This window comes from Leuciscus leuciscus (assembly GCF_965113295.1).
Source record: "Leuciscus leuciscus genome assembly, chromosome: 13".
NCBI lineage: Eukaryota > Metazoa > Chordata > Actinopteri > Cypriniformes > Leuciscidae > Leuciscus > Leuciscus leuciscus.
The window spans coordinates 2,718,686-2,732,630 of NC_138737.1; the positions used below are offsets into that span (position 1 = coordinate 2,718,686).

The window sequence follows — 13,945 nt, forward strand, 5'->3', positions numbered from 1 at the left end:
ACATTTACCCACCCAGAGACCCTCCCCTCGAAGAAATCAGGACAGAAGTGATTGAAAGTGGACAAAAGAGATGGATTAAAACACCAGGTGTAAACAGGTATGAGTTTCCCTTGTCTACTTCCGATCCGATCGACCAAAACGCATCTTAATACCAAGTGTAAACAGAGCCTAAGGCTGTGTGTCCACCAAAGCGTTTTTTTCACGCGGCTGGCGTATTTTTTCAATTGCTTTCAATGGTAGCGCCGCGTTGTTTTTATCACGCTGAAGCGCTCTGCGTTTATTACAGGTCGCCGAGAGTTGAAGAATGTTCAACTTTGGGTAAAACGCTGTGCTCATCACTGTCACTTTTTACCCAACCGTCCAATCACAGTGGAGGAGGGGCGGGACTAATACCACACCGTCCAACCGCCACATTCTGCTTGTACAACGTCAACAGACGACAACAACAAGCATAATAACGGAACAAAATCATTTAAAACAAGAGCCAGAGAAAATACGTTACATTGTATCGACATTTTAATGTAGAATCAACACAGAAACAAAATATGTGTGAAATGAGATACTAGTAACACTTTCGCGGATATTCCGTATCATAACAAGCAAAACGTCTCAACTGAAAAAAATGCAGCGCTGCCAAAACGCTCTCAAGCGCTCATAGCTAGCCGTTTTCAGCAAGAGCGCCTAGCGTTTTCAGCGCTTTGGTGGACACACGGCCTAAAAAAGTGTAGAAACTTTTAGGTGATGCCATCATGGGATCTGTTATGTATTTAGTTTTAATTAATTAACTTTGTTTTAAATTTTTATTTTTTTTATTTTATGAATTAAACAACCCGTAAACATACTTTATCACTAGAAAAAAATGAAATAACCCGTTAAACACGAAAGTATAAAGTAGGCTATATTTCTCCTTATAAACATAAGAACTCTAAGGTTCTATTTAGAACCCCATTGAATCTTTTTTTCTAGGAGTGTATTCCGTTACCCCGGGAAACACTCACAAGTTACAACAAACAAAGCAATAAGTAGTTACAGTTTAAAAATGATGGCACAACTTTCACCCTTTTCAGTTCGTCCTCATATATATATATATTTTTTTTTTTACACTGGACACCGAGAGGGAAGGAAGTCCTGTATACCTGTTTTTTCTACAAGTCCATGGATACTAGAAGGGATGTGTTCTTGATCCGGCTTTATCCTTTGAGCTGGAGGGGGTGAAGCCAGCCAAAGTCCAAACTACACAAATTGAGACAACCAGATGACATCCCTGATCCATCCATGAGATGAACCTGCAAGCACACAGAACTTAGTTTCAGAGTCCTTTCATACAGATACACAACACGTTACAGGTCTAACTAGTGATGTCAGATTTGTGAACGAATCCTCCTTTTTGAGCTGGTTCTTTTAAATGATTCAGTTGAATTGATTTGCAAAGCATTCATTAGACACTCAACTGTGAGGTAATCTGTAAGGTAAACATGTTGACAAGAAAACATCTTATCTGAGAGCAAGAAACTCATGGATGAACTAATAAAGTTTAAAACGTCTAAAATAATAAAAAAAATATACTGAAATATAAAAAATTAAAAATAAATTAAATGCCGCACTGCATATGCATAATATATATATTTAATCTTAGTATCTTTGTCTTATTTTCCAGTCTAAATATCTAAAGATTCTTAAATCAAGATAGCCTACATTTAATAAGAAGCAAAATTATTGAATATATTTAGTCTTATTTTCTGATAAAAAAATTAATAATAAATGTTTAAGCTTAACACAGAACGAATATCTGCCAATGCGGTCAAAAAATTATCTTAATTTAAAAGGAAAGCAAGAGTTGTTTTTCTGACGACACTGCCAGATATTTTAAGCATAAACTTAAGTTTTTCATAAAACAAGCCTTAATTATCTTCAGTCATTTGCTTCTCAAGTCAATGCATCTTGATTTAATAACGAGATATTTGTGCTGGAAAACAAGACAGAAATACTGAGTAAGGAAACATATTTTGCAGTGTGGAAACTTTGTATTACAGTTCTTTGACATGAATTGTCCAAATCTTAAAATGAATCATATCTCCTACAACTCCATTATAAACTTAATTTCAATCGGTGCCGTGTCTTCCCAAAATGCACTAATTTATACGGTGAGCATTTTTTAATCATTGCAATAATTAAATAATTAACTTTAATTCATCACTTTACATTCTTATGTGCACATAATTCATTTACTTATAATATTGCAGATATGGTGTTTAAATAGCCGGTTAAAATCCAGCACTGTAAAGATCCAGTAGACACTGACTAAACTTTTAAAGTCTGTGGGAAATGTTGCTGTCTGGAGGTTGCTGTCCACACGTGGGCTTTGAGCGTGTTTTTCTGTACGTACTGCATCCAGTGCCTCTGTGTGTTGCACTACACGGTCCCAGTGCGCTGGTTTCCAAGCAACACATGTACACAGGGAGCGTCGTCCGTTGGCGTCTCTGAACTGTGTGGAAACTGTAGGATGAAGTGAAGAAGGCAGCAGCTCGAGTTTCAAAGTAGAACAGAAAATTATTAAAAATGACTGTGAAAACGGAAACTTGCAGTTGGCCAACGCAGTCCATCGCATTTCAGCGCTTCACTGCATAAAAAAAAAAAAAATGTATCTTGTTTTCCACTACAAATATCCAAAAATTCTTAAATCAAGATGTATTTACTTGACGCAAAATTACTTAATGTCCCCTTGTAGTCAATAATTGAATCCCTTAAAACTCATCTTTGATCACAAAATTATATATTTAAACGTTTTTTCCTTGAAAAAAATTCTACATGCCTTAAAATAGCTTGATTGTAACTCGACACCCTTGTCTCATTTAGTATGCGCGGTTCTATGAATATGCAAATGAGCCCCGCCTCCACTCACTCACTCGTCGATCTGATTGGACGATCACACGTTGATCTGATTGGTTACAAGGTAGTTTGTGACGTCAGAAACACCAGCGATTTCAAAGCGTGTTTTTGAGACTGTCTTTGGTTCACTGCAGTTTTAAGGAGGAAATACTCAGCAATGCTGTCGACTTATGAATTTACACATGGTTTGTCTTAACGCACATTAAAAACACCACATAGACACATAAACAACGTTAAAAGCTGGATTTTCACCACAGGGACTTTAAGATATTAAGTGTTTTTGGTGAAAACAGATCAAAATGAAGTGGGTTTATGCTAGCCTGGTTAAAACCAGACCATTCTCAGTAGTAACTGAGTTATGGTCTGGCAAAGCTTCATTAATAACTCATTTCCAAAGGGGCGTCACCAACGGGCGTCGCTCAAATGCCTCTGGGCGCAATTGGATAGACCTAAAACCAATCAGAGCGATCGTCATCGTGTAAAGCCATATGCTGCGTCCCAATTCGCCTAAGTTACACTACGCCATAAAAATATGTACTCTTTTTGTGAAGAAAAGGAATTTACTTTTGAATGTGTAGCAAAAAAGTAGGCAAGCTTTGGGACATACTACTTCGTCATCTTTATCGGACGGATCTGTCGCGTGCATCCTGTCACGTAAACTGCCCTGTCAATCATCTTGTCACAGTTAAAATCCTCTATTAAATCTAATTTAATTTCCCGTTTCGGAGAGAAATGTAGGAGCACGTTCATCTGCCAGTGGGTCTTTCATGGAGACTGTCCTCATGTGTTTGCAATTTGAATATAATAATGCATTTAAAAGTTGGTGCGCTTCACCAACGGACGTCGCTCAAATGCCTCTGGGAATTGGATAGACCTAAAACCAATCAGAGCGATCGTCATCGTGTAAAGCCCGCCTCAACGTTTCTGATTGGTGCCTCGATTTGGACGGATTAGAAATCGGCTTGAATGGGCTCTTTGCCAGACTACTTGCAGAGCAAATCTAAATTTGCCGGAAGTTTGTCTGGGTTTTCCCAGGCTAGGTTTATGCTTGAAACAAGACAAAAATCTGCTATTGAGGTATGAAAAATAATCCCGTTTTCCCTTTTGTGGGAAAAACACACTTTTTTTTTTGGTTGATTTTTAAGTGATTTTGCTTCTCAAGTACAAGGTTTCAGCAGGTTTTATGAACTTTAATTTAAGACTAAATATAAAGACCTTTTTAAGACCAAGTAATTGAAAGGGAACACAACTTGTCAATATGGTCTCTAAATGTAAATGTCTGTAAATGCAAAAGCAAATCTAAAAGAATTATTGGAAAACAGGACAAAAATGGATTTTCATTATAACAGATATTCATTTTTTGCAATGCATGCAACATTTCAAGCATTTAAGACTTTCTGCTCTGATTTAAGGCCTTACTTCGAGTGAGGGTGAATTAAGCCCTTTTTAAGACCCGCAGAATCCCTGAAGTAAATGTACCTTGATTTAAGAACGTTTCGATATTTCCAATGGAAAACAAGACAAAGATACTAAGTAAACACGAAACAAGACACGTTTGCAACACTGCACATGGTGTGTTTTCATTCAACTGATTTTCCTAAGCCATCTCTTTAGACACAAGCAGACTGGAGCTGACAAGCTAGCGCCGTGTCAATCACACCAGAGGATGTTCTCTCGGCTTGTTTTCTTCCTGCTCTGATCCTCGGGGAGTTTGCACTAACCAGCATGGCCCTGGGCTTCCTTTCAGGGGCTGAGGGCCTGGAGTGCTGCTGCTGTTTTGCAACAGAGACCATACAAAACCATACAGAGCTGGACCGAATTACCAAGTCAACACTGAAGAGTGCTTCTGTTTGGAGTACAGCTCCAAATCTGGGATTCTGCGGCTCAATCCAATTAACCGCAGCATGACGAGCACTAATTTAAAAACAAATGCAAATCAAAAGCAAACAAATACAAAACAGAGGGAAAAAGTAAAGAAAACATCCCGTTGAAAGAAATCATGCTACTAATCTGGAGTTAATGTGCATTAAAGCAATATTCTGTGTTAAGTGCAATAAAGCTCAATGAGCAGCAGCTGTGACGCGCCGTCGATCACCGAAAGTGATTTCAACTCGTTTCTCAGTTTGTAAAAAGAAATTAAACAGTGTTTTAAAGTCATAAAGTCGCTTGACAACTATCCATAAAGTACTGTTTACATTAAATCAAGTACTTCAATAACACATGCAAGTTCATCCACATAGTAAAAGGATAACACTTTAGTTTAGGGTCCAATTCTCACTATTAACTAGTTGCTTATTAACATTAGTTACAAAATTTCCAAATTGACTTAAAATCTTAAGTAATTTTAGATATTTGTACCGGAAAATTAGACTACCGTGGATTAAATACCTTCCTTTTTTGCAGTGGGATATTTAAAAAACAAACAAGTATTCTTGTTATAGCATTTACATGAGTTACAAGAATCAAACTGTTAGACTACTTTCTCTGGTCACACTTTAGATTAGGGTCCAATTATCACTATTAACTAGTTGCTTATTAACATGCACATTTCTAGGATATTGGCTGTTTATTAGTACTTATAGTTATAAAGCACATATTAATGTATTTTTCTGCATGAACATATTCTAGAATACATTAATCTGATTCCTACCCAATACCTTAACTTAATAACAACCTTACTAACTATTAATAAGCAGTAATTAGGAGTTTATTGAGGCAAAAGTCGCAGTTAATAGTTTAGTTAATAGTGATAATTGGACCCTAATCTAAAGTGTGACCAGAGAAAGTAGTCTAAAAGTTTGATTCTTGTAACTCATGTAAATGCTATAACAAGAATACTTGTTTGTTTTATAAATATCCCACTGCAAAAAAGGAAGATATTTTTCCACGGTAGTCTAATTTTCCAGTACAAATATCTAAAATTACTTACGATTTTAAGTCTTGATCAAACATAAGTGAGTTTATGCCTCAATCAAGAACAAACTTTATTTCGATAGTCCACTTTAGACATTCTACCAACTGTAAGTAACTTTGCAACTACATGTCAACTAACTCTTATTAGAGTATTAGTAGACTGTCTGCTTAATATCTGCTAACTCTTTATTCTGATGTTCCCCAAACAGATATTCTATGGACTATAAGTAACTTGGCAACTACAAGTCAATTATTCTCCTAACCCGAACCCTAACACCTAACCATAACCTAACAGTCTACTGACAGTCTACTAATACTCTAATGAGAGTTAGTTGACATGTAGTTGAAAAGTTTCTTATAGTTAGTAGAATGTCTAAAGTGGACTATCGAAATAAAGTGTAACCGAAAAAATCTTGTTTCCCACTGATGGATATTTTGTCTTGTTTTAAGCACAAAACTCAAATTTGATCAGTACTTATAAAGCACATATTAATGCCTTATTCTGCATGACCATATTCTACATCTCACCCAATACCTAAACTTAACAACTACCTTACTAACTATTAATAAGCAGTAAATAGGAGTTTATTGAGGCAAAAGTCGCAGTTAATGGGTAGTTTTGATCAAACTTAAGTGAGTTTATGCCTAAAACAATAAAAAATATCTGTCTGTAGCTTAAGAAAAATCTTGTTTCCCCTTTAAACTAAGTTAATTATTCTTACCCCATTGATATTTTGTCTTGTTTTAAGCACAACTCAAATTTTTCAGAAAACATTTTGCTTCTCAAGTAAATGTATCTTAATGTACGATTTTTAATTTTTAATTTAGATATTTTTAATGGAAAATAAGACAAAAATACTAAGCAAAAAAAAGTTTTTGGCACTGATTGCCCTTTAAGTTCTCCAAATGTGTTACTGAGGAACGGGTGCAATTTATTTTCCATATTAATCTTTTTAAACAGCACGTCTCAGATGCTGTTGACAGAACTGCAGTATTTAACCCAGAATATTCCTTTAAAGCAGAGATCAGCCCCCTTAAACAGTCATGTTAAGACATTGGCTGCAATGACAGGCTAAATCTCAGAAGACAGAGCAACACTCTGAGCTAATTAACCCATTAGACTCAAACATGTTTCCCAACATGCACTTGAGATCAGTTCCTATCAGAGTTTGCCAGCGGAGAGGCCCTTTGAAACGGAGCCTCTCAACTCTTCTGAAGAGCGTCCCAGACGGTTCCTTTGGTATTTTCTAATAAAAAACATCAACGTTTCCTGTGCATGAACGTCGGTTTGTAAACCACCGGGTTCCCACTTCTTCCTGGTGGTCATTTAAATAAGAGGGTGACCTAAAAAAGAGCCGGCGTGACTCATGAAGACGTGGGAGAGGAAAGCATGACTAAGATGACTGAACAATATCAACCACAGATGAAAGTGTCTCGGCTTTTTATTCGTTACCTCAAACAGACTCCAGTCTGGAACGGACCTCACCAAACACCTCCAGAGTGAAAAGCCACAAACCACGCAACAGATCTGAGCTTTAACAGCTTTCCTTAATTGCACTGAAATGACAGAATGTGAGAAATAAGACAACAGAAATGCAATTAAAATAAGACTTAGTTCTGCCAAAAAATCTTTCACTTACCCTCATGCTGGTCCAAAGCATTTCTGAAGGATGTTCATGCTGCTCTTTTCCATGCAATAAAAGCATAGACTGATCAAGCTGCTAAAAGACAAAAAAAGCACCATAAAAGGTCTGAACATGAAACATGAAAAAGAGTTTCAGTGCATAAAAACCCCTTACATTTCAGTTTTCTTTTTAATTTGAACGCGTTACTTTACATTTAGTCATTTGAACTGTCTTTGTAATTATTTGTGACTTTTACTATAGCAACTTCTGAGTTGGTTTATATTCTTCAAGTGGTATTAGACTGTGTGATTTCAGCAATCCTATTAGATCATTACATATCACACTGTACAACATGGGTCTAATAAACTTGGGTATGGCATGAACTGTATGTAGACTGTAAGATAATGATACCTATTGATTTATAGGCTGCGATGCAAGTTCGTATAGAAGAATAAAATGTCATCATGTGCAAGTGGCAAACAAATAGAGCAAGATGAATCGCACTTTGGCTACTGGGCTTTTTATGTGCGCTGAAAAAAAAGAGGAAGTGAAAGAGGAGAATATGGACGCAGTCATATAGGGAAAAGAGGCCAACTGGGCATGCATTTTGCAAATGGAGCTTTTAAGTTTTAGCGCCACGTCAAGTTGATCAAAACACCATTTTATACACCTTTATGCTCTCTGTTTTGATCCTTTTTAGAGCTTATCAGATGCTTAGGAACAAATTATGGATAAGCACATTACACATATTTGTTCATCATAGAAGATATTTTGATTGTTCTGCAGATTATTCAGGCTCTAATGACTTCCATAGTATTTTTTTCCCCCATACTATTGAAGTCAATGGGATCCAACAACAGTTTGGTTACCCACATTCTTCAAAATATCTTCTTTTGTGTTCAGCAGAAGAAAGTCTTACAGGTTTGGAACAACTTGAGGGCGAGTAAACGATGACAGAATTTTTGGGGGTGAACTATCCCTTTAAGAGCAAGGCAATGGCCCTTTTTCTGCAGATGCTCTAAAGATCCTGACTGTAGTTTTTTTGTTTGTAAGACTATTCAGGTCAGTCTTGCCACGGGCGCCCCCCTTGGGCCTCACTAAACTGTGCTACATCAGGTGGCTTGGTGCAGGCTTTTTTTTTTTTTTTGGAGGTACCTGAACTGAACATGCCAGTTTCTATAAATGTTTGTAAGAGAAAAAAACCTGACAGGTAAAAAGGGCTTTTGATGGGATAAGGAGGACAGTGAGAAAGGGAGGCAGGCGTGCGTATGTGAACTGTGGTGCCAGGCCCCTGGTCACAATCGCACAGATTTGCATTCCACTCTAACAGGATATTGCCCAAAGTCCCCCTGAGGAGCTTAGTCGTCGTGTTGGACCTTAACTCCCAGTGTGTACCACATCTCTCTCTCTCTCTCTCTCTCTCTCTCTCTCACACACACACACACACACACACACACACACACACACACACACACACACACACACATACACACACACACACACACGAATAGACACTTTTTCACTCTCTCCCTCCCTTTTCTTTCTCTCACAGCTTAATCCCCTCTGTCTCCTTTCTTTCTTTTAGCTCTTTCAGTTTAACTCTCACACTCTTCATCATCTCAGCTGCTCAGCCCTCCACTCGTCTTCTCATGGTCCCCTCAAACATTTAATTAGCTTATTGGCATACATCACTTCTCTTACTTGTGTTTACCTTCATTTTAAATCAGACACACAGAAAAGTTATAAGTAGTAGACGCATCTTGACAATTGCGCAGTAAACAGGCGACTGCAAAAATGTAGTTTGTTTATATTCTTCAAATGGTTTACTAAAAATGCCATGCATGCTATACACTTGCTTTCAAGTAAATTTGCATTTCCTGAAGGAAAGAGCAAGTGCTTGCAAGGCAGCAAAAATAAATGCAAAGGTGTGGCATTAACACTAGGCTTTGAGCATTTTAAATCACTTTAGCAACAGAAATATGGGATATTATGGCATGCACTTTTTCTTTTTAATCAATGATTCATCCCAAATATTAGGATTAAAGTCAAAATCTTAATTTATACCATCTATTAGTCAATGTTCACCTGTGTGTTGCATATGAATGCAACACCCACTTCAAGTGCACCTATACTGTAGTTTAAGGTAAGCTTAGATTACCAAAAATAGACAGACTGAAATAATGTACATAAAAAAAATGTTTAGCAGATTTTAAGTTAATACTAAAAAGGTTTAAAACCTATTTAACCAAAATAACCATGCAATATCAATACGGCACTACCTTGTATAAAACATTCTGTGAAGAGAATTCAAAGAATATTGATATATTGTTGTATATACTCAATTCTTTTGATGAAGATTGTCTAGTTTAACAAAAACTTTAATATTTAAAGTTTAATCTTGTAGTGTACAGAAATTATGATAATAAAAAAGAATGTTACACTAAGTCAACATTTGTTTTCAAACCCAACATGGGTATTAAACGAGGAAAAACAATATACACGCCATAAAGGCTACATTCAGCCTTCCGTCACGAAGGAAATGTGATTCAGAGGCTGCAGTCAATGTTTTTACGAGTTTTAATTCTATATACCGCCTTCCCTGCCACAAAACCAGCCCCCACGCAGCTAGTTGAGAAACAAAAACTCTCTGTCCTAGTCTCTCTCACACACACACACACACACACACACACACACTAATGCACAAACTCACTCCGTCTTTGTCTCAAACACAGAGCATCTGGTCTTGGGTAGGGCAGCATATGTTTTAATTTTGATTGACTCACCTGTCACCTATACTGCCCTCCTCATTGTTACCCCCTCAAACACACACACACATCCCCCCTTTTTTGCTCCCCGTAAAATACCTCTCCATTCCCCCCCCTCCATCCTGCCAAACGCAGGCCATTAACCATTTCCTACGAGCTGCTGGTAAAAGGAAGGAAACAGCATGCCAGGCTTTCACACAACACGCGGCGCTAGGAAAGTTGTGCGCCCTTGAAGTCCAGCGAGCTGGGGTAAAAGTCATGCTAATTGACGGGCGAGCTTAATTCAAATGAGCCCGTAACTAAAATCGGACTAGAAAGAGCGGGGCGACCTGCGATAGGGTGAAACTTTCTAAACCTTTCAATCGGCCCGCCGTCAAACCACTTTGATGTGCTCGACGCTTTTCATCAGTTTCCTCTCCGCGTATGAAAAAGGCATTTCAAGTACAAAGGCTCGTGAGCACATTTGTAATTTGTCTCCTCTTTCGAGAACAAATGGATGTGGCAAAAACCATTTTGCCTTGTTCTGGAAAAAAGAGATAGATCTGAATGAAAGTGCATATGAAAGGTGCGAGGCAGGAGAGAGCGGACAGAAAGAGAAGGGGGGGGGGGCATGATCTCAGCCTGATTTTTCACTCAAGTCAAACCCTATTTCACATCAGGCTGTTGTAACACCTCGTCCGTGAGCCCTTCGAGAGAGACGGACATAAATGAGGAGGGTAGAGAGGTGAAAAAACAGGGGGTGATCGAGAATAAAGGTCCAAATCCTTGACTGTGAAAACTGTGGCACCGGGGAAGTGTATGAACGCCTTGTTTGGCTAATAACCTGGAGTCTTGTAAAATGTGAATGAGGGAGTCCTCGGAGCTTATAATTTCACACCCGTGAGGCAAGGGGAGATGAGTGTGAATTGAAGGAGAACAGATCCACGGCGACGGTTCCCCAGGCCGTCACACCGGAGAGGAGAAGACAAGACCGATGACACCTAGAATAAAAAAGAGGCCTGGATCAGTCATCAAAACCCATACTGAGAGATGCAGCAGAGTCACAGTTACTTACCATAAACCACGCGCTAATTTCATTCAGAGATAAGCACTGTGACAAGCGTATTTACTTCAACCTGCAGATATCAATCACACATGGGATCTGTGTCACAATTGATCAACTTCTCAATGTAATTTTGATCCAAGCATTTTAAGATTGGTAAAACTATACCTGTAAGTTCACTACAGTAAAATGGATATCAAAATATACTTTTTTTGGTATTATTATATTAGATGTAACATATTTTTTCTCTCCGCACACCATTGTGAACATAACAATGGATAAAAGTTGGAGCTAATGTGTTTACTTGAACCTACAGATATCAATCCCACATGTAATCTGTCTCACAATGGATCAACTTTTCAGTGTAATTTTGATCCTAGCATATTAAGATTAGTAATATTCCTATATGAATATTTTAAGTTCACTATAGTAAAATGGATATCTAAAGATTTTGTTTGTTAAAATATTTTTTCTCCACACACCATTGTAAACATAGCAATGGATAAAAGTCACGGCTAATGTGTTTACTTGAACCTACAGATATCAATCCCACATGTAATCTGTGTCTGAAGCTCTGCATTTATACTTGCTTTTTAAACATTTTCTAATTAATTAGATATTTTCAACTTCAACACTTTCGGCTACCAATTATGGTTCAATACTATCCATTTTGGATATTATCAGCACAAAAAGCAAAATGCAGATCATGTCAAAATTGCATTTCTACAAACTGTCTGTCAGGTCTTCATCTTTAAAGCTGAAGTGTGTAATTTCATCAGTGTTTCCCAGATTTATGTGCTGAAACAACTACACACAGGTTCTAAAATTGATTTCTCCGAGCAACAATTGGCTCAACCAATGGCGCGAGTTTGGGGCGGGACTATATGTTTGTCTGTCCAGTGACGTGTTTGGGGGAAACCTGTATGAAAACAGGCATTATCTTTGCAATTACAATAGGTGACAAAAAAAACAAAAAAAAAGGAGCAGTATAAGCATGTGTGTGTATGCACTGAATTGCTGAGGTAGCTTTAATGATCATCATCTCCCTAATGATTAAAAGAAGGCTTGCCATCAATATCTAAATCTGCATTTTTGAACCATATCCCCCCCAAAAGAAAACTTCAATATCTTTTTGATCTTGCTCTGTTTTAATTGTGCCCCTGTATAAAAGGTATAAACAGACAGCTTTCGCTCTACACATTAATGGGTATTTGCAGGAGAGAGAGGGGTGTGTGTGTGTGTGTGTGTGTGTGAGCTCCTCACCGCGGCAACCAGTGCTCTCAGAGGAGAACACTGCTGTAATTATAAAAGGAACAAAGCACTGGAGACTAAAAACACATGAAAGGAAAAGAAAACACACAAGCCAATCAAGGCTCTCACAAACACGCTCTCTCATGCACAAACACGCACACTGATACACACATATTCACTCTTAGCTCTGCGCTTTGTCCGGCAAAGTTACATTACAAGCTTGTAATGATGCTTTATCAATCACAAAATGGCATTCAGAACAAATACATATCTGTATTTAAAGTACATTAGAACAGATCCCTAATTGATTGATCTAGTACACGAATCACACAAGAACCGATCAGACAGCCCTCTTAAACTGTCTTCTCCCAGAGGAAACGATAAAACCCTAAAAGCAGGAAGGAAGTCATGAAAGGAACAGGTCTGGATGAGGTGGGGTCACTATGATACACTCACACACACACTGGTTTTAGTCAGAGATTCAATGAACAACTACCTGGGTGTTTTCAACCACATTATTTGCCCATAATAAAAGAGAGAGTTCTTGCAAAAATAAATGTTTCGCCATTCTTTGCTTACGTTCCTGTCGTTCCAAACCTGTGTGACTTCATTTCTAAGTCAATGGAGTCCAGGGTTGTTTAGACACCAGCGTTTTTCCAAAATATCTTCTTTTATGATGAATGATGGCAGAATTTTTATTTTTGAGTGAACTTTTCCTTTAAAGCCTTAAAAAAAAAAAAAATGTAAAAAAAATTGAAACCAAACTGGAAATTTAGCACAATTGATCAACTTTTTAGTGTATTTATGATCCTAACATATTGACATTTTTATGACTATTTTAAGATCACTAGAGTAAATTGTATTTTAATATATTCAGTTTTGCATACATCTCCATTTTTTTTAAAGAAAAAAAAGGGGTGTTTTTTTTCCATGCACGATTGTAAACGTAGCGATATCACACGTCGGGGCTAACAGCAATGTTTTGTGTCTTTACCAGCTATGTTATGACTCCCTTGATGTTTTACAAGTGACATTTGGGTGTTGTGTGTTTGTGGGGGTTTCTGGAACGTTATATTCAAAGAACACTAAAACCGTTTTAAGTGTGCAAGATACAGGCGTACGGGGAAAACAGGCTTTTGACTTGAGTTCATGGTTTGGCATTGGCCAGATCATCCCGGCGCCATCCACTTTAAAACCACGATCAAACGCTTAAACGATAAAATCCTCTAAAGAGAGAAAAACAAACGGCGTCAGCTGTTTCCTCACCTCTCATGTACATGTGCTGCATGTACAGTGATGCACCCAGCAGTCGCGTATGTCTTCGTCTTCACAACATGTCATCTGTCAGTCAGACTTGTACGGCAGAGCGGCACAAAGAAAACTCAATCAGCCGCGGGAGCCTCTTTTTGTCTGCCAATTCTGGAACTTTCATGCTCCTTATTTGTCAGGTCAAAGGTTAA

At 37.8% G+C, this 13,945-nt stretch overlaps 1 long non-coding RNA gene across 1 annotated transcript in view; it reads right to left on the minus strand.

Annotated features, from left to right (window-relative positions):
* Window positions 1–3,203: 3,203 nt before the first annotated feature.
* Window positions 3,204–13,945, minus strand: part of LOC309513262 — a 97,932-nt gene continuing 87,190 nt past the window's right edge. Inside the window, exons 2-3 of the long non-coding RNA XR_014211387.1 lie at window positions 3,764–3,955; window positions 3,204–3,338 (exon numbers count right to left, since the gene is read on the minus strand). This is a non-coding gene — a long non-coding RNA (uncharacterized lncRNA). The remainder of the gene's footprint in view (window positions 3,339–3,763; window positions 3,956–13,945) is intronic.